Genomic DNA, 22,341 nt, shown 5'->3' with positions numbered 1-22,341 from the left:
CATGATGCTCCAAATTGACGTCAGATTAATGCTGTCCTTTGATCATCCTTGAGAAATCTCTAGAACTCGATTGAACTCCACTTGTGGTAAATTTAATTGACTGGACCTGATTTAGAAAGGCACACACCTATATATGGTGCACACTTCAAAGTGCATGTCAGAGGAAAAACCAAGCCATAAAATCCAAGGAACTCTCTGTACACCTTAGATATAAAATTATGTGGAGCCATTGATCGGGTTAGGTTATAAAACAATCGCTAAAGTATTAAAAGTTCCCAGGAGCACAGTGGGCTCCATCATTTTGGAAGGCAATGTATTTACAAGGCACTCCTGTAAAAAAAGTCCAACACACCTCTCAAAGTTAACCAAATTAATTATAGTACAAGAACACAGGATTGGTTAATACTTCATAAACCAAGGCTAGCTTCTGAACTAGGTAAAATTGCCTAAATCTAACATAGTGTATAGATCAAGTTTTCAGCAACAGGCAGAAAGGTCAAATAGAACTTATGATTCATTGTTTTTTCTAACGCAGTCAATTCAAAAGGATGATTATAAAGACAGAGACTTGGCTTGGCTAGGGAATTACAGTGAAAGCCAGGAAAATGATTTCTTGTGACCTTTGAATGTTAAACTATGTTGCAGAGGAGGCGGATATGTTACATTAAAGAGCCATGTAAGGATTACGGTTTGAAAAATAAGGGGAGAGGTTAAATGAGGCACAGCTTGGCATTCAGTCAATCACTCATGTTCATTGTGGGATGTTACCCATGCTTTCGTTCTTGTGAGTGGACTGCCTTTGTCAGAAGAGTTCATAGGCCTGTGTTTATGTGTTTGTGGGTTTGCTTGGATAACTCCAGACAGTATGTAATAGAGAGAGACAGTGATCGGCTCTGAGTAAGTAAACAAACATTTCCCCTGGGAATGACAATGTTCTCACACACAATATTCTAATAAGGTTTGAGTAACTTTTTTTGTCAGGGAGGACTCATTGCTTCAAAATAAGTTCTGCTCTCTTATAATTACTTGGGCATTCACTAAGACAGTCTTTTTGGAGGGGTGTCTCTCAACCCAGCACTCCTGGATTTAGCAGTTTTATCCCAATCTACTTTTGCAGAAGAATTCAAGCTCAATCAAACTGATCTCCTGTGCACAGCCAGGTAAGTCTACAGATTTTCATTGGATTTAGGTCTGGGCTCTGACTGTGCCATTCCAGGACATTGATCTTCCTTTTTGCAAGACATTCCTTGGATCTTTTGGCTGTTGGCTTGGGATAATTTTGATGTTCAAAGGTAAACTGTTATTTAATTTAACCTTTTTGACAGAGGTCAACAGGGTTTCTGAACAAATATCTTGATATCTGGAGCTATTCATTGTCCCCTTTATCCTGACCAGAGCCTCAGTCCATGCTGAAGACAAGCAGCCCCATAGCATGATGCTGCCACCACCATGCGTTACAGTTGTTTCTGTGAACTTTGGGTGATGAGCTGTGTTGATTGTGACCAAATATATATTTTGTAATTTAGGCCAATCATCAGACAATACCATATTTAGTCACATGGTTTTGGGAGATTGAACGTGTCTTGTGAAATGTACATGGGCTTGCATATTCTTCTTTGTGAAAATGGCTTCTGTCTTAGACTTAGACATAGGCAGTGCCCAGTTCTTACCAGAGATTCCTGCAGTTCCTTTAAGGTTGGTCTTGGATCCTTCTTGCCCTGCCGTACATTTTGGAGGTTTATCCTGATCTTGGCAATGTCCTGGTGCAGCCTCCACTTCTTAACGATAGTCTTTATGGTTATCCGTGATAACTGTCATGCCTGCATAATTCTATATTCCTACAGTATCATCATCTATATTTTTCAACAATAAAATACCTTCAGTATACAACCAAGAAAACTTCTAGGAAATATAACAGAAACAGCTGATGCTGTTTAGGACTAATCAGAATCACTTCTGTTGATGCCAGGTGATGGCAAATTAGCTTTGTATATGATTTAGAATGTGATTGGCTAAATATAAACACAGTTACAACCCCCATTGCAAAGGTTGTACACACTTATTCAACTAATGTACTGACATTTCTTTTTCTTTTTTTCTCAACAAATTATCCATTTGATTTTCACTTTAATACTACTGGTTAGAATATATTATTATTGGTCATTAAAGATCTGTCATAATTAGTCTTTTGATTCCAATCTTTACATCAACAAAAGTTGAATTTTAATAAGGTTATATAATAAGGTTATATTTTTGATATCCACTTTATAAGAACATCATCAAGAACACCAAAGATAGAAGGACAACACAAAACAAAATACATACCAGATGCTATGCAGGTTAGGGCAATGTGAAGCAGTGTGCTCTCAGAAGCTTGATATTTGTAACATAGGGGAGATTTGTCAGGGGATATGCTATGGAGCTTAGCCTTGGAGTAATGAAGTCTTTTATCTCTTTCACATAGGATTTGAAGTGTCTTCCCTGAAAAGAAATTGAGCTATGTTTGTATGGTCTTCTTTTGTACAGACAAGTTCACCCATTCTCGACAGCATGCATGTGTTTTATACCCTTTGCTGTAGACAAGAGCTCTGAGAGCAGGGAGGTGTTGGACTCAGAATGTATAGCAGATGTCACTGATCTTTCAGATTTCAGATAATACTTTTGGGTAGCTCCTGGCTACATGTGCAGAGATTCTGTACATAGCACTGCCTACAATATCTCTGGAAGTGTAGAATACAGTTTATTTACCATTTCTTTAATTTCATTGCTTGGGCCCTGAAAAAAATGCATCAACAATGGCCCTAATAATGAATTTCATTGCTTGCTGTGTTTGTGTCTGCCCATGTTCATGTTTGTCTGTATGTGTAAGCATTCACATGGCTTAAAGTTTACACGTTTGGGTTGCAGGACTAAGCATTTTAGAACCACTGATGTAGTTTACAAGGCCAATGATGGACTACAGATGTGAAAATTATCTATGACACCTCCAGGGTGTCACATTCTTGTTCTTGCAAAGATGTATCTATTGATACAATTGATTTTAGGTTCATAGCTTATAACACTACTGTTTCCACCAAACTCATCAAGCTCAGAGCTTGTTCTGCATACCATCCTTTGCAGCTGGATAATGAACTGGCTAAAACACCTCCTCCTGCCTCCTCGGTTGGCCTCTTTTGCAGACAACATCATGACAAACAACCAGGAGTCAAACCACAAGGAGGAGCCATGCAAGGCTGGCAACGTGATGTCAGGACAGCTACCTCAACGTCAGTCAAACAAAGGAGATGATTGTAACAGAGAAAGGAACAAGCCCCAGTCACCATCAACAGGACTGCAGTAGAAAAAGTCCTCGGTCTCGGGTTCCTCTGTGATCACAGACTAGGACTTGTCGTGGACCACCAGTGCTACCGATATTTACAAGACAGTGTAACAGAGACCGGTGGCGTGGATTCATGGAAGCTAACGGAAAGCAAGGTTTGAGGTTGAGTCAAAAAGGTGTTTTACTTTATGCCTTTAGCATACACAAACATAGTCTACCACAGCATGAAGTAATTTTGCTAATCAATAGATAAATTGGAACAAAAGTTGTTTATATCTGTCACACAAAATCCATTGCCCCACAAACCTGGGTGTCACAGTTAAACTTTCCACACTTCTTTCAACTGTTCTTTACCAACCAGGTCCTTATTGTAAAAGACAGTATAGTTCTCAATGACTAACCTGGTCATAGAAAAGTTAAATCATGAAGACATGTTTATCTCCAGTCTTAGACCGGAGAGGGATTTAGAAGGAGGGACAGGTGTTTCTACATTGTAATGGACCAGGTCACTCATGTGTAATTTTATCATATGCACTCACCGAGCCAAACCCCTCCCCTGGCCAGTCACCCTCCCTCCAGACATGACACAATTACCTCAGCAGCAGGGCCACCTGGAGAGAGAGGAGGGGAGGTGGGGGGGTGGTTCTAAGTACACAATCTACTACTGAACAACAGGGACATGACCACGGAGCTGGGAGCTCTCTCTTTTCTCTCTCTGTATGTCATCCTCTTTCTTCCTCTTTCTTTCTCTTTTTTCTCTTTCCTCTGTCTCTCTTCCTCTTTCAATCTCCATTCTATTTCTCTCCCTGTGTCCTATAATTCTCTCTATGTGCCAGCCCTACAGTTCTCCTCCCCTGCACGGTAATTACTAGCTCTGTGATTATAAGCAGTACGGTGCAGAGCTCCAGTATGGCATGAAATGACACACTTTGCCTTGGACTGAGCCATAAAGTGGCAGTTCTGAAGGCAGCACACAACTCTAAAGCTTTGTCATACAGGCTACACACCAAACACACATTAACTCACATGATACACACATACACATGCGTACTCACAAACACACACACACACACACACACACACACACACTCACAAAAACCCTTGTTTCCCATGCCAACTGCTTCAAATCAAATACACCATCTACAGTGTCAGTGAAGTATAGCATAGTTGTGGAACACTGTGTCCTGTTTCTCTATGTGTCAGTCTGCTTACCTCTGCTTCCCTGTGTCCTCTGTAAGGTTAAACAGAGCAGTCCGCAGGAGAGACTGAGAGGGGTGGGGGTCAGGGGGGGGGTGGGTGGAGAGAGAGACAGGGATGGCGTGGAGCGCAGTGGAGCACAAGCATCAATACCCATCAATAACCAACATCAATTCCTTCATTTAGTTTCCCCTGTCATTCATACTCAGAACCATTTTAGACATATATTTGTTGTTATTATATATTACACTAAGAATACTTCTATTCTTTTGATCCTGTGTGTAGTGTTTATTTAGAATTCCTATTGTAATTTTTTATTTTCACCTGGTCTTATTCTACTTGAAGCATACTTCCAAAGCCTAGATAGATAGACAGATAGAAGAAGACGAGCAGTGAAAGAGTGAATGTCTACAGTGTTTGGGGTAAATACATGTTACACCGCATGCACAGATGTGCTCTAGGGGGGTAGTCAGAGAGATTGTAACGCCAAATCAAATCTAACCCAACCTCATGTTATCAGCTAGTCTGTGCTACATTAGCTAGCCTCCATTACAATGTCCTCGTAGGTCTGTGTGGTGGGGCTCCACATAGGGTATATGTGGGAGTGGGTATGACCATGTCTCTTAGAATGTGTCATTATTTTTCATGCTGGAGTGACTGGGTTGTGGTTAGTCGGGGGTGAGCAGGCCTGGTCAGTTGAACTGTCAATAGTCTGTCCTTCATTGTTCCCTCCACAGGGGTTTCTGTGTTGTAGTGATACATCTGTCAGGGCGTTGGAGCCTCCCTGCTGGAGCAGAAGGTATGATTGAGAGAGAGGAAGAGAAAGAGAGAGAATGGAGCTCGTGCCTCAACGCAAGGCTCCTTCCACACCCTCCATCTGGCCCGTGCCTCAACAGATGCTTCGATTGAGTTCTGTCTGCCCCCAAACACGCACATAACACACACGCTTTCTTCCTCCTCCCCCATGACAGCAGGCCTCTCCCTTTCATACCTCCATAAGTCAATCAGCCAAGTAAAGAAATTAAACCTATTCAGTCTGTTCGCCCTCAAAATGTTCTCTTCCTTTTGCTTGTGGTCCCCTCCCCCTTCTGCAGGCATTAACAAAGACAAACAAAAGGCAATGTGCACAGCTAGGCCCATAGGGACTAGCCATTGTGTCCACACAAACTTTCCATAACATTCCTACACACACTCACACACCCCAATAACACTCACAGATGCAAGCAGTCATGTACACGTAATCTTTGCAAGGCATTTTAGTGTGCCAGAAAGTTGGTGTGCTAGCATGTTAATGTACCAAAAGGTTTGTGTGCTAGCATGTTAGTGTGCAAGAAGGTTTGTGTGCTAGCATGTTAATGTACCAAAAGGTTTGTGTCCTAGCATGTTAGTGTGCAAGAAGGTTTGTGTGCTAGCATGTTAATGTACCAAAAGGTTTGTGTCCTAGCATGTTAGTGTGCAAGAAGGTTTGTGTGCTAGCATGTTAATGTACCAAAAGGTTTGTGTCCTAGCATGTTAGTGTGCAAGAAGGTTTGTGTGCTAGCATGTTTGTGTGCAAGAAGGCTTTTGTCCAAGCATGTTAGTGTGCCTAAAAGTTTGTCCTACCATGTTAGTGTGGCAGAAGGTTTGTGTTCTACCATGTTAGTTTGGCAGATGATTTGTGTTCTACCATGTTAGTTTGGCAGATGGTTTGTGCGCTAGCATGTTTGTGTGACAGAAGATTTGTGTTTTAGCAATTGTTAGTGTGGCAGAAGGTTTGTGTGCTAGCATGTTTGTGTGACAGACTGTGGTAAAGTAGCACAACACTGCCTTTCTTTGACAGTCCGTACATTAGCTGCTGTGGCAGGCCAGGGGTTACGTGCTGAGCATTAAAATGCAGGAGCCCCTGAAAGTTTGAGCGCAGGGGTGAGACATAGTGCCAGGCTGCAGAAGCAGCTCAAAAAAAGGATCCTGCTGAGTCATTCTCTGACCCATTTCTCTAATCATATTGGCTAGGACATTTTTATCAGTTAGGTGCCGGCATCACATCTTCAGAGATTCAGACACCAAACAGTTTATTATCAAAAACTAAAAAAAAATTGTACGGAAAATCTTCATTATGTCTCCTTTATCTTAGCAGAACATGAATTAAGTGGGAGAACGCAAGCTTTAGTGCTTGACTTACTTTGTCCTTATCTAATGATCTGAGCATGAGAGTGGAGAAAATCACACTGACACTGAAACTATTAACCAGGAGAAACAATCACATATCTATTCTGAGATGGTTGGCAGAACTGTAGTTAACCGTGTATTGTTCACCTCCAAGGTAGAATAAAAAGCTCTCTCAGTGGATGCTGGGAGTTTGGCTGCTCTTGAGGAAAAGGGCCAGGCAGGCAGGCAGGCAGGCAGGCAGGCAAAGGGATGTATCCACAGAGTTCAGCTCTCTTCTGTGTGGATCAGCTTTTCTGCCATCATCTCCACACAGCTTGCGATGAGCCACAAATTCAGAACCCACACACACAGATGTACTCATAGACACATTGAATCAGGAAGCTCACCAGAAGATGGGACGGTGTACTGGGCTGTAGATGTCTGGAGGACAATGTTCCTGACTTTGAAGAAACAATCTGGAATGGACCTCCTGACCCCACCCACACTCCGCAAACCCACACCCAGTTGCTCCTAACCCCTCGACCCTGCCCCCAACCTTCTGACCACACAGACTAGCACATACAAGTTTGCCAACCAAAACAGCACAGAATGCTTTATGCACATTTTCTGTCAGGTTTTGCGCCAATAATTCTGTAGGCAAGCTGCTCCTCTAACTGTTTAGCTCAGGCTTTTTGAAATCTGTATAGCCCCAGTACACACACACACACACACACATGCTAACACAAACACCCAATACTACATTACTATGTTCCACATAAACATGCACTTCCAGAACATGTACACACTGCTGTGGGGAAACAGGATGTGTGATGCGTAACACTCTATCTTGTGAGGGTGTATTTCAGAGCCCCCGACAGAGGAAGGAGAACAGGTCTTGCTTGGCAGTGGGGAATAAGGCTTGAAACAGAGTAGTTGTGGTTGTTATGCATTTGAGAAGACTATTGCGGTGTTCTTTGTTAAAGTTCCTTTCCTGGGGGTTAATGACCTTAAATCTATCTTCGTGTAAAGGAGATAAACATTTACATCCACCCTTCAAAGGGAATGGCTCTGAAGTTAGAACCCGTTAGTAAAGCATTATGCACATCAGACCATCACATAATACTCTGAATGATCTGGGCACCCCTCTGTCCGCACTTCTCCCCCGACCTTCTGCCCCACCTTGTTCTGTTGATGGAGCAGTGGTAATGTGGGAGGGAGAGAGGCAGGTGCTGCCCACTGTTTCTCTAGTGTTTTCCCATTGTATCCTCCTTTTTAAAGGAGACAGCTGAGTGTCACATCTCCCATGTCACCTCTGTGTCTCTGTCCTACTGTGGTTGTGTGTATTCATATGCACCTTTGTGTATACACATTTGCATGCATATGTGTGTGTGTGTGTGTTTGTGTGCATATTTGTGTGTTTGCTCAGACCCCTGAAAGGAGGCAGTGAGGGGACATCAACTCCCCCACTCCTTCGGCCCATTCAAGGCTCCACTGGTCATAAGTGTGTCCATGGTTCCAACAAGCCCCCCAGGAGACAGACAGTCTGCCCTTTTGTCCCCTCCCAGCACCCCTGGTTGCCTCCGGGCTCCCTCCTTCACATCGGTATGGCCACATTGGCATTAACAGAATGGACGTGTGGAATTCATTTGTTTTCATCTGTTCTCTATGGCTGAGTATAGCGGCCTCATTTCTCCAGTATTCAGTCAGCTCTGCTATAAAGAATAGATGGAGCTGCAACAATGGGCTGCAACAATGGAAAAAATACTAATGGACTGATCTGGAAGAACCATGAAGAACTGGCTCTAGTAGAGAGCTATAGGTGCAAATGGAAAAGGACTAAACACTGCAGGTCTGCTGGAGAGAACAAGACATCTTCAGATCAGATTCATTAGGATATTGGCATCAATACACTACACTTCTGTATTGAAGGCTCAAAGTTAAAGCCAGATTATATGAAATAAAAAAAACAAGTGAAAGTGGTTCTACAGAGAGCACACAGTTAGATTATAGCACAGACAGACACAGACAAACACGCATTAGGCCTATATGAAGCAAAATATCTTAGCATATATCTTAGCAATATCTTACCCATACTGGTTTAAACAGTACATACTGTAGATCAGGGATATTTATCCCCAGTCCCGGAGGGCTGAAACATTTCTGGTTTACATTCGCTCTTTCTAATAAGGGAATGATTCAGGACTGGTGAACCATCTGAGTGCAATTAACTACAAGATAAAAGCAAATATCTGAAGTGTTTTGGCCCTCCAGGACCTAATTTGAACGGCCCTACTGTATATGAATACACCAATCTATGTGTTACAACTCCATGACTGATTATTAACCCAGAAGTAATCATGAATACACTAACGGCAGGAATGCCCACAGACTGCTAAGTTTATGATCAAGATCTATGCACATGCACAAGACCACGATGTGGAACAGTAACTGTGTCATGAGGTCCCCAATAAACAGACTACATGCTTCATTAGGGCTAATTTCAGTACATAGTTGCACAAGGCTACATAAAGATTCTGTCCATTAACATGACTGTAAGTATGACAGGACAATAAAAACATTATCATATTTTCCTAAACCAAGCACATGCTAGCAGACTATAAATAATACGATGCACATGGAAAAGGAATCATATTCTATTCCTGTTTAAAACGGAAACTTAATGTGTCCATTCACTTTTGACCACAATCTCACTCAGCAGTGTTGGCAGCAGCAGTGTTCAGTGAGGTGCACAGGAAATGACAAACTGTGATTTACTTCACATCTGCCTCTTAGATAAGTTAGAAAAACTCCTTACACTGATTAGTAGGCACCGCTAATAAGAAAATAAGGGGTTTTGGGCAAGTAATTCAGACTATACTAGATTAGGTCTGAAACAGCTGAATCAGAGCTTGCCTTTTAAACTAAACAGTGTGTACAAATGTATGATTGCATTTTTTATGCTTTAATAGTTTATATGCCAGATGACTTGGGTCAGTCTGAATTCTATGCTGAGGTATCGTTTTGGATGTAAGGAATGCTTGCTCTAATTTCTCTGGCGTCCTGTTAAGTCTTGGACCCCGCCTCAGGACTACCTGGCCTGGCGGCTCTGTCTATTCCTGATCGAAATCCACCTGGTTATGCAGCTGATCTGGATTCTGCCTAAAGATTCTGGACATAGCTCACCTGCAGTTTTATGCTGGTCATATCAACAGGCTGAAACATCAAGATTTCACCTTTCACTTTTCGCCTTTCACTTGGCACAGCCAGAGAAGGACTGGCCATCCTTCAGAATTCAACTCTTCTTTGGGGTGATTTTCCAAGCCACTGTGCTTCAATTTAATGTTGTTGCTTGGGATTATTTATTAGGTATCTGTATAAGCACTTTGTGACAACTGACAATTTAAAAAGCTTTATAAAATAAATGTGAGTGATCGTTGGACTTCGTATAAATCTGAAGTAAGTTGCAATGTATTTGTTAATCAGGCACTCCCCCCCTGCAATGTGTGTGTGTGTGTGTGTGTGAGAGAGATGTAGTGTGTTTGTCTCATAAATTGCATACCATGTGATATTTTCAAGGTTAAGGTCTACCAGTTCATTGTACACTAGTGTTTTCGCGAGTATTTAATCTCCAATATCTGACTGTAATTGATGCTGAGTATTTTATTAGATGGTGTAAGAAAAGCGCCCCCCTGGTTACAAACAAGCCTAACGCTGGTGCGAGTGGGCTCGGTCTGTCTGGAAGAGTGTCTTTCCACTATGAATACGTGGGTCCATTTAAATTGCTATTGAAATAGTGCAGAACCAGGCAGGATTGTCTAAATACAGACTGCCTTCTATTTATTCTGGCATTTCACATGCAGACCCAACAGAGAGACAGACCTCCTTCGGTCACATGGAAACATATACGTGATCACAGACTGAGCTTCACATGTTTAATTCACACACATGCTGATGCTATATTGTGACTGATCACATGTGGGCTCTCTGTGTAAATGAGATGAGATGAGGATTTGGTGGAGTGGGATGTGATGGGATGGGGGAGGGGAATGGACACGTGATAATGACATCTCAAATATGAAATGTAATCTAAATCATCTTGTCCACAGCAGATGTAAAAACATATTTTAAAAACAGCGACACATTATGGCTAGCTATGGCTATCTGATTACCATGTTGTGCCACCACGACTTGCAGTATGTTCTGCACCTACAGCATATACTGTATTAATGATAATATAATGATGATTAAAGACCTGCACCTATGGTACCTTTCAAACATTTGAATACATCTACTCATTCATGGATAGTTCTTTAGTTTTACTCTTTTCCACATTGTAGAATAATACTAAAGTAACCAAAACTCTAAAATAACACATAAGGAACCATGTAGCAACCTAAAAAGTGTTAAACACATAAAAATACATTTCACATAATAGATTCTTCAAAGAAGCCACCCTTTGCCTTGATGGCAGATTTGCACGCTCCTGGCATTCCCTGCTGTCATTGTGTCCAATTTCTGACTGGTACTGAATATACCCAGGATAAAAACCTGAATAATGGATAATGATTACTGGTTGTTGTTGAAGTGACATCCTGAGGTGGTGGTACTTCTGTGTACTAGATAGGACAGGACTAGACAGAGCTGATTTTTGAGGCCAAAGGGTAGACTAGTGGTCAAGTAGTGACACCTGCTGGATATAGTTTCCCTCTTTTTCTGACAATGATTCCTCCACTGAGATGGTCAGAGGAGACATTTAAAAGAACGTGTCTCCTTGTGTGGATATCATTCAGTATAATTCAGAGGCTTCTACCATTTTAATATAGTAAATTGGTTGGGATATCCAACTTCATTTGGCTGATCCATCCTGGTGACATTGAAATGGCCTCGGTTGTTACACCCATGCTGGAACAGTCTCTACAATGACATTGAAACTGAAAGGGACCTCTTTCCATTTCTGTGGACTTGCCTTTTCTGTCTGTTTCCTTCCTGTTAGTTCTGATATTAGGTTGTAATCTAACATCTTACTTTCCTACGTTAATTTACCTGACCTGTTACCATCTAAACCCAGCACTAAATTAATTCATGAATTTATTATCAGCACTCTGGGCTGCAACCAAAACACAGCAGGCTGAGAAAGCCCAATTAATTTAAAAGACTAATAAGTTTCTCCCTGCCGGCTAAGCATTTTCTCCTCTCAGCTTAAGGAAGGGTGAATAGCTTATGCATAATGAAACAGATTCTGTGAGATTGTTAGTCAGGTGGGGGTGGGTCCCTGCTCATTAAGAGATGGTTAACTAGGCCCCAGCGGGCTTTGAGAGAGAAGGTCCCTGAAGAGGTTATGGGTCCTCCTGGTCCCCTTAGAATATCATGCTGGGAATCTGTAAACATGCCACTGTATATTCAGTATAGGCTAGCTGTGTTTGATTAACCTGGATTTGACCTGGTGGTGTGGTAAACCTCACACTCTAAATTTAACCTGGTGGTTTAATATACCGCACATAGTGGATTTAAGCTGGTTATGTGGTAAACATCACACTGGATTTTAGCTGGTGGTGGTTTAAACAGGATTTAACCTTATGAAGAAACGTCATTTTTCTTTAATCATTTATTTACCTGAGATAGCTTTGGCTGTTGGAAAACTCAGCTGGTCATGTGGCTAAATGTGTCATTAAAAAAAACAACAGGGAAAATATGTTCTTTGACTGAACTGGGCCTTTCAACTGAAGAACAACCACCCAATAAGGCTGCGTTATTCATGTTTGTTCAGATCATCTGAGAAATAGTGTTTTACTTCAGAACTTTCAGCAATGTGGTGCAGTCTGGGCTGGGGGAATTAAGGGACTGGTTGAGTTTACACCGAGTTGAGGAAACATGTTTTCTGAGAGCTCCGGGATCTGTGGCCCTCAGAGTGCATGTTGAAGATTGACAGTGCTGTGTTTTCCTCAAAGAAAGCCAGATACCCCCCCGTGACGGCTATCTCTAGTTTTATTTCCATATTCAGTCTTCAGTAGTTTTTAGCAATTTTTCTTGCCTTTCTTCCGCGTGGCATCAATGTAATTAAAATGTCCTATTCAGGCAGTTTATGTAGATGCTTCTTCCCAGAGGGTTTCAGAAACAGACACTGCATGGTTCTCTCCATATCTATACGTTTTTCTTAAGCAGATACTGCCAGCAAAAATGCCTTGCTGACACTAGTTAAAAGATGGTGTGTTGTTGTACAACCCCGTTTCCAAAAAAGTTTGGACACTGTGTAAAATGCTAATAAAAACAGAATGCAATGATTTGCAAATCATTTATCCCTGTATTTAATTGAAAATAGTACAAAAGGGTCCAAAGACAACATATCAAATGTTGAAACTTGTCTTATGGAAAAGACATGCCCACGCTGTTGTAATACGTGCAGAATGTGGTTTGGCATTGTCTTGCTGAAACAAGCAAGGCCTTCCCTGAAAAAGAGGTGGTCTGGATGGCAGCACATGTTGCTCCAAAACCTGTATATATGGTTCAGCATTAATGGTGCCTAAACAGATGTGCATGTTACGTATGCCATGTGCACTATACCATCATGGAGGCTGGTTTTTGAATTATGCGCCGATTAGCTGGTTGGTAGAGTTTTCACTTGCATTTGTGGATGCTGTGGTGTACTGTGTTCACAGATGATGATTTCCGGAAGTGTCCCTGAGCCCATTCAGTGATTTCCACTACAGAATCGTATCTGTTTTTATTGCAGTGCCACCTGTGGGCCCGAAGATTATAGCCATCCAATATTGGTTATCCCCTCCCCATTCTTACTTCTGACAGACCCATCCTCTCTGGAATGATCGTTTAATACCCATTCCTATTATTGATCTGTTGCCAATTGACCTAATTAGGAATATTTCACCAGGTTTAGTTATTTAGCATTTGGCAACTTTTCAAGTCTTTTATTGCCTCTGTCCCAGCTTTTATGAAATGTGTTGCTGACATCAAATTCAAAGTGAGCATATACTTTTCAAGAAACAATAAAATGTCTCAGTTTCAACATTTGTTATGTTGTCTTTGTACTATTTTGTATTGAATATAGGGTTTAAATGATTTGTGCATCCTTGCATTCTGTTTTTATTCATCTTTTACGCAACATCCCAACCTTTTTGGAAACGGGGTTGTTTTATTCTTTGCTCATGTAGCGCTATCTGATAATCACCATGAGAAATCAGCCTGATAGACAGTAAAGGATATCACCATGAGGAATCAGCCTGTGAGACTGCAGAGGATATCACCATGAGGAATCAGCCTGTGAGACTGCAGAGGATATCACCATGAGGAATCAGCCTGTGAGACTGCAGAGGATATCACCATGAGGAATCAACCTGTTAGACAGTAAAGGATATCACCATGAGGAATCAGCCTGTTAGACAGTAAAGGTTATCACCATGAGGAATCAGCCTGATAGACTGCAGAGGATATCACCATGAGGAATCAAACTGTTAGACAGTAAAGGATATCACCATGAGGAATCAGCCTGTTAGACAGTAAACGATATCACCATGAGGAATCAGCCTGATAGACAGTAAAGGATATCACCATGAGGAATCAACCTGTTAGACAGTAAAGGATATCACGATGATGAATCAACCTGTTAGACAGTAAAGGATATCACCATGAGGAATCCACCTGTTAGACTGCAGAGGACATCACCATGAGGAATCAGCCTGGTAGTTGAGGACATAAACATGATGAACCAGCCTGACAGTTGAGGACATCACCATGAGGAACCAGCCCCATGACAGTAAAAGACATCACCCCGAGAAATCAGCCAGATGGCAGTAGAGGACATCACCATTGGGAATCAACCTATTAGCCAGTAAAGAACATCACAATAAAGAATCAGCCTGGTAACAGTGGTTTTATTACGTTGCAACCCTGAATGATGTTTGAGAATGACGTTTGTGCCTAAGGACAGTCCTTGTCCGTGATGTTGACCATATAACATCCTGGTGTACCTTATTGTGTGAACCGATGTCCTATTAAAGACCTGTTTACAGGATCTACAGCTGATGGCTACATCCCTCCCTGAGTGTCTGGTTGACCCTCCTTAACAATCATCCCTCCAATGTAATGTTTATGTATTTTACTGCATACTGAACAGCAAGTACACGTGTGCACAGAGTTTTTTTATGCCAGTCTCCTAATGAAATGAATGATTAAGCCCCTGCTTTAATGCATCAACTCACAGCGGACTAGGCCGAGTTGATCTTGTAATACGTGTCCTTGGAAGCACATCTACTTATCACCCCGCTTAGTGAACCAGGAAGTCTAGATAGGAACACTGACAAGACTGAGGAAATGCTTTCTTTTACACCTTTGACTGGGATCACAACTCCAAGTTGCCACAAGGAGTCACTAGATCTTGACGAGGCCCGGGAACCATATTCAATTGCTAACCCCCAAACCCTGGCGTTGCAAGCCCCCAATGGGACCCCATGGCCAACGTGCAAACTGTAGCCTGGACACACCAGGACGCAGGGAAGAATACTGTCGGAGAGAGGCAACGTTTTTCTTTTGAAAATTCTATGTAATTTATCCTGAAAACCGTATTGTGGCTACTGTAGCTTTCCACTTCTTCCCAGCAGTGAGCCACAATGCCAAAGAGAGTAACCCAATGCCAAGGCAATACGGTACACCCTCCAAGCCAGCCATATTGGGTTTACTGAGGTCAGCGTAAAGAGGAGCGGAGGATGGGCTCACCACACACACCCTTAGCCTATCCACACACTGGTGTCTCCAGTGTCACCCTGTTTCACACAACAACAAGGAAATAGCAACAGGGCCCATTTCATCTAGAATGTAATCTAGGCTTTGTCAGGTTAGCCACACCTACACTGGTTCAGTTGACTGGAGAACCTTGCTGTGCCAGGGGGTACGTGGCACAAACACCCTGGGCACTGTGCGGAACCAAACAATATGTCGCTCCACCTCTTATCTAACATCATACTGTGAGGAATTAGGACACAGTTGGAGCAGGTTGGCGTTATTTCTATGATACTGAATCATAATAAATCATCTAGCCCCTCCCAGTGGTCAGAAATGGTACTAAGCTGAGAAATAATGTCTGAGTTCTGCCTTATCTAATTTTTATTCAGTCAATATCACCCCTCTGGAGATGATTTGGCTAACCGTCTCTTCATTGATAAGCAGAACATGGTCCTGCGTTCTATGAAGCAGGGGAAGTACAGTGGTCAGATTACACTCTCAACCTTCTCTCCTACCCAGACTAATGCAATTTCAGCCCTAATCTGATCTGTAAAGTGTCTGCCAGACTCCTGTCTTTCCGTCTACAGGATGCTAATGTGCCTCCTGACTGGGGGCCTGAGGATGAAGGGGAGGCTCTGTGACGGGACAACACACGGGACGACTGACGTGACCTTGACAGTCCGGAGAGGAGACGAAGACAGGAGTTCCAGGAAGAAGATGAAGAGAGCACATACATAGGAAGAAGATCAGAGTCACATGCTGCCTCCTCAAAGCAACGAAGGCTCCTCCTCAATTAGAGATGTCAATGAATGAGATTATAGGACATCATGAGTGTGGTGCTTTAGATTCTGAAGGCGGGGGGGTGGGGGGTGGGGGGTGGGGGGTGGGGGGTGGTGGGGGTACGCAAGGTTTATTTTGTGGATAGGAGTTTTTATATCTTGTTATATCATATGTTCACAATAGTTGCACTGATTATGGTTTACTGAGCATGTAACTGCATGCACACTTCATCAATTTGCAAACTTCAAATTTGATTTTATTTAGTCACCAGAGAACTACTACTTCATCAAGTTGCTTTTAAAGGGAATTGTCACTCTTTCTGTGTTTACTGTTGTTCCCCCAAATAATAAAAAACTAAATGTTGTCAGATAAGTTGGATTACATTGTTTTGGAGTTCCTTATATCATTCTTTAAACACACTGCATGCATTGTCAAATGGAACAACTTTTATCTCTGTAGCAAAACTGTACACAATTCTTTTTCAGGGATGGGCTACAAGCGCAGTGTGACGATAACAAAGTATGGATGAACTCCCCCTTTAAAATTAGTTCTATTAAGACATTTCTGTAACACATTGAAATTCATTTTCTCATTCATTCTCATCTTTAATTTGTTACACTTTCTTGTTCTCTCCATCTGGTGGCACTGTGGTCCAAGTAATACATTTTATCCACCTCCATTTATTGAACTATAACACAGACCACCACGCATCCATGTCATCAGAGATCCAGGTAGGGAACGTTCACACCTTAGGATCAGTCACAACAACAGAGGGCTTTGTACCCAGGAGCACAGCCTTCCCAGAGATCTCTGTGTCTACAGTAACATGAAGTGCTGGAGTTAATGGATGATTTGCTTTTCTTGTATAATTTTCATATAATGCCTCTACAGCTAAACAGAAATAAAAAGAGAGGATGGAAGCGAGAAGAAGACAGCCAAGGAGGGAGGATTTCTCTTCTCCTGAAGGGAAGCTGTCCAACTGAATGTTTAATAAGCTCATGGTCACTGGGTCTGGGTAACTAGATCCTCTCAGCAGAGTAATAGTGTGTGTTTCTCAGTGAGTGTTCGTTATGTGTGTGTGTGTGCATGCATATACACTAAATAATTGTATGGCCTGTGTAAATCAGATACACTGCTGACTAGTTGATCCTCCTACACAGCCCTTTTGGTTACCGACAGCTTTCCTCATGGGTCCCTCCAACAGCACTCGAAGGAGAGGAAAGTGATAATGAATGTTGCCTCATTGGCTGTAGTTTAACACATCTGCTCACATGATGAATGACTTGATCACAGTTCACTGCTTTTCCTGTCAGCGAAAAGCAGATATCAGACCTATGTGATAGAGATGATTCATCAAAAAGCAGTGAAATGCATCAGACCCGGACAACTACATGGGTCACATATCAAACTCACTTCAATGCCATGGGTCTGAATCAAGAGTGTGAAGGTATTTGATGCACATCACAAGTCTGTTGGATATGTCTCTCTTAAGTTTTGAATCTACAGACTATTCATGCTAGTTTGGCAATTTAGTAAGGCTAGAGAGAATAAAGGGTTACTGTTTGGTGTTATATTCAGTCAAATCCAATCATGTCCCAGTGTATTTGCTCAACAACCCTCAGTGGCTGCATGTCTGCTCCTGTCTTTTAGAGGCTTTGAGCAGTGCTTTGGGTTAGATCAAAACATCACATTTTTTGATATCTATGCTTGGTTATTATAAAGCATGTTTTCTGCTGTTCCTCATAAGTCTTTGGTCATTGCTTCTCATGGATCCTGCAGTATCAAGGGCTGTTCTCCCACCAGGTTTCATGATCCACTGGCTTGTGCCACTGGCCGTGCCTCCTATGCTCCAGATAGAGTTACAGGCCTGCTAAAGCGTCTGATCTATAATTCATCTACTCATGTCAGATATAACAGAGAAACAGGATGGGGTGGAGGGACTTTATGCTCGACTGCACTGGGGTCAGTAAGTGTTCACACACATGCACCAGCGTGTAAACTTGCAACTACACACACAAGCACACGCAAAATAAATAAATTAAATGAGTGAGTAACTTTGTCCCGGGCGGTGCTCTTGTCTCTGTTTTGTAACCTTCTGGATCAAGAACTTTGTCCAACCTGCCTTCTGTGGAACAGCCAATGTAACAATGACCGCCTGTGCCTCCCCGTGGTTCCACACACAGGCACCACAAGACCATGGTCCTTCCAGTGGACACAGCACAAGTACAGGGGGGCCATGAGCGTCCAGACCCTGGCCCTCCTGCAAGACCTGAAATTAGCCATACGTCTGTCTGTGTGCTACATTCCTCTACACCACAGCAGAATGACCCTGTCCACACACACAAAGCCTAGGGGTATGAGGGGGTATGAGAGCAATAATAGCCCTGCCTAAAAATAAAAGGGGCAAAATGACAGTGGAGGATTCCATTACAAAGAGTTCCTTTGGACAAACAGGAGGGCTAGTGCTTTGAAGAGTGCTCACAAAAGACGACCATGTCCCCCCCCCCCCCGATCAGGTTCCCATTATTGGCAGGCCACACGGTGAAGAAGCAGGAGGGGTTTGAAGTGCCAGTTAGTGTGTGTTTCTTGCTGGAGGAATCCACCTGCAGTATACTGTAGGACACAACCAACATCACTCTGTGATATTCAGTTTGTTTTGGTCCAAATTGCATCATCGCTTTTACAATTGGTACGTCTGTGTGTGGGATTGCGTACACGTGTGTTTGTGTGTGAAGGACAGTGATGTGGGGCTTATTCTCCTTGGTCTCCTACCAGACTTGTTGCTGTCCCATCTCACTCGGTGTGTGTGTGTGTGTGTTGTCCCACAAATGGCTTCTGTCCTTTCTGTGTGTTGGGCTAATGCACTGTGCTGGATCCCTGCCCACCCCACCCTCCCCACCTGCCCCACCTTCTCCACCCGCCCCACCCTCCCTGGCCGCCCCACCCTCCTGTGTCTGCATCCTGGGTGGGTACGGTAGCCAGGTCCTCCGGAGTGGCATTCAGGAGTGGTCCACGGTGACTCATACCCCTTTTCCATCAGAACAACGCCTTTTTTAGATGGGGAGTGGACTGTTCTTAGCACCTTCAGTAAAGCCCCTGGAGGATACGGGCTTCAGCTAAATCACGCTGGGCGGGTGACTGGGTCTTCGCTAGAACAATGGCTCTGTGGCGGTCTCCTCCTGTGCCGCAGCACGGCAGGTGCTTATCGGAGCCTCCAGCCCTCCGGACCCCTCCTTTACTCAGAACCGGCCCCAGAAGGAGAACCGACCCAGCCCCGGCACCGTCCCCGGTGCGTTTCAACACCGCATTGTTATGTCTGGCAGTGTTCTGCTAGATTGAGATCTGCAGCAGAACGTGTGATTTCCTCAGTCCACTAGAGCCTCTAATACCACCTTCTGGTCTACAGTGTACATTTCCACCCCCATCACTCAATGTCCCTGAATTAACAATGCTATTCCTGATTAGATCAAAGCACATGATAGCGCTGGCCTTGCCTTTCTGAACTTTTTGCTTCCAGAATGTGCTCCCTCCTGTTCGTCATGGTGACTGATGTACTACTGTTTGTGGGCACCCGTTGGGGATTACAGGGGTGATGTAGGTTCATGTTATCAGTGGACTGGACCTGGATACCCTCTCCCAGGGTATGGATATTCCTGCTCCATGTGACTAGTAGCTGTGATGCTATCCAATTTAAAGGCTTGAGTGCTATCAAATAGCATTACACAAAGACATTTAAGACACACTTCAGAAGGGAATGGGCTTTCTGATCTCCCATGGGACCTCACCCTGTGAAGTGTGTCCAGAAACTGATGTGTTGTGCGTACTGATATTCACTCAGTCCTCAGTTTTTCCTTTGTCTTTTTGGGATGTGCTGCATCATGGAAATAGGGATCAGGTCACCTCAATAATGCAGGGTAAGGGTTAGGGTTAGAATAATGGTGCTTTGTAGCTGCCTAACAACGCACAAATAAATTCTAGTTGTGCAGATGTGATTCATCTGGCTCCTATATCATCAGTTTTGAAATGCACACCATCACAGCAGTACATGCAGCTTGTGAAGTTCAACGTCTGACTCGTTCATTTTACAATGTAACCGTGCAATAAACGTACTCGGTGGATTACAGATAAGGTCTGATTTTCTGCTGTACTTTTATTGCTTGATTACTGACTATTACATTTTTGGGCGCCCTTGCTGTCAACGGCAACACACCCACCTCTTCCCGCTGCTACATGTGCACTGGGATATTTTCTCAGGAGGTGGGCACCTGCTTCAGTTTCCGTAGTGATTGTTTCCAGGTCCTTTGCCTATGGTCTTGAAATGTTTTGCACTGAGGTAACGTTTCCTTGCATTGACATGGTGAATGGCTGTCTGTCTATTGTGCCTTGTGTTAGCTCCACACGGAATCAGAAGAGAGAGGCCCGGGCAGCGACAGGAGGGGGATTCCGGGGAATTCCTGTAGCATTCCAATTGTCTTCCCAGTTTAACCATTAGCAATCAGTGTAGGAACAGCTCAGTGCTTCAGAGTCAAGGGCATGTCACATCTCTCCAGTGATTGTACTCCACATTGCCGTGTTTACATTAGACGTTACACGGTTTTCAATGGCTCCATGTGTTTACTGTTCAGAGGAACAACTGATGTTGTGTAGGCCGGGTCCCCTGAGGAACACATTCTGAGAGCCTTGGACCCTGTTTGTGTAAGACTTGATGAGGGAACTTGTAAAAATAGTCATGGAATAGTTCATTTTCACATTCTCTTTACAACTAACACTTTCCCTTCGTCCGTCCCCCCACTCCAAAAAAGTCACGACGAAGAGTGAGTGGACCTGCTAGATTTGGTTTCAGTAAAATGAGGAAAGAATCTCTGACAAAGTGCCAAAAGAGATCCTTGAGATCTTATCAACAAAGGTCATAAAGACCAAAAAAAGGCAAATAAACAAATGTGGCCAAAAATGCCTCTCATCTGTGTTTATAGTAAGCAGAGAACTAAGAGAGCAGGGGGGAACCAAGAGCTTCCAGACTAAGTGAATGATTTGAGTCCTGATGATGGAAGGGTGCCTAAGTGAGTGGCTCTATTTACTGTGGTGCTGCTTGATTTCTCCTGGATTCCTTAGATCCTTAAAGTGCTTGGTTTTACTCATTGTCTGTGGAGCCCCAAATTAGTTGTACTGTATCTTTAGTTTAAGTCATGTTATTACATCGTGGTTGTGAATTTATACAGTACTTCAGTAATTGAGACTGTGTTACATTTCAGCACCAGGAGCTATTTGAAAAGCACCAGTAACTATTTCAGCCCAAGAAGCTATTTCAGCCCAAGAAGCTATTTCAGCCCCAGAGGCTATATGAAGGAAAGACCCATTGGCACCGTTCTGGAGAATTCAAAATAACTTACATTACAGTCTGTTGGTCGTAGTTGACTGGGTCATGTATCTTACCTGTGCTAGGTTTAACGTGCCTACATCGTATAACTGGCAACTCAACAAGGTATGAGAAATAGAAAACAAAACATTCTGCTTCCTGTACCACTGCCCCGATGGCAAAAAACAAACAATTGTCTTAGGGTGCCCTAAGTAATTCTTATGCAGAGACGTTCCCGTGGTTGGATATCTTAAGACATTAGAATTCCTGTTACCCAAATCCAAAACATCCTTTTTACTGTCCATGGAACTGTCAAGTTTCCAAAACTGGACCCCAAGAAGATACTAAACCTCAGATGTTGTTGAAAGCTGGTTCTGAACATTTGACAAAGCACCTCACACAAATTCTAATGATTTGCAAGCTGACCGGAAAAATACTAGAAGGAAAGATTCAACCCGAGCCTTCCACTGCGCTTAATCTATAATGGTAAGCCCTACCGCTGAAGGAAAGACACAAGGGAGCCTGACTGAACTTCTCCAAAAAACATCTAAACGTGCCTAAATCCTTCTTGGAAAATGTTCTGTGTAACAAATTTGCAGGTCTTTGGCAAATTAGATCAGCGCTGTGTTCACAGACAACCAAATTAAGATTTCATAGAAAAGAACACCCTATCTACAGTCAAATACAGGGGAGGTTTGAAGGGTAGTTGCTTTACTGCCCTTGATAATGAGGCACTTAAATATATACAAAAACATCATGAAATCAGTGTTCAACCTAGAGTCCAGAAACTGGGAAACCATCGAAGTGTATGGGTCTTCCAGCAGGACAA

The 22,341-nt window shown here is 42.9% G+C and overlaps 1 long non-coding RNA gene across 1 annotated transcript; it reads left to right on the top strand.

Annotated features, from left to right (window-relative positions):
- The first annotated feature begins 796 nt into the window (after window positions 1–796).
- Window positions 797–16,119, top strand: LOC105015547. Its single transcript, XR_828379.2, has 3 exons — window positions 797–897; window positions 1,118–1,160; window positions 15,964–16,119. It is a non-coding gene; the product is annotated as an uncharacterized LOC105015547 (long non-coding RNA).
- The last annotated feature ends 6,222 nt before the right edge of the window (window positions 16,120–22,341 follow it).

This window comes from Esox lucius, chromosome 15 (genome assembly GCF_011004845.1).
Source record: "Esox lucius isolate fEsoLuc1 chromosome 15, fEsoLuc1.pri, whole genome shotgun sequence".
Classification (NCBI taxonomy): domain Eukaryota; kingdom Metazoa; phylum Chordata; class Actinopteri; order Esociformes; family Esocidae; genus Esox; species Esox lucius.
Note: the sequence above shows the minus strand (reverse complement) of the source record. Positions and strands in the feature narration are given on the sequence as shown.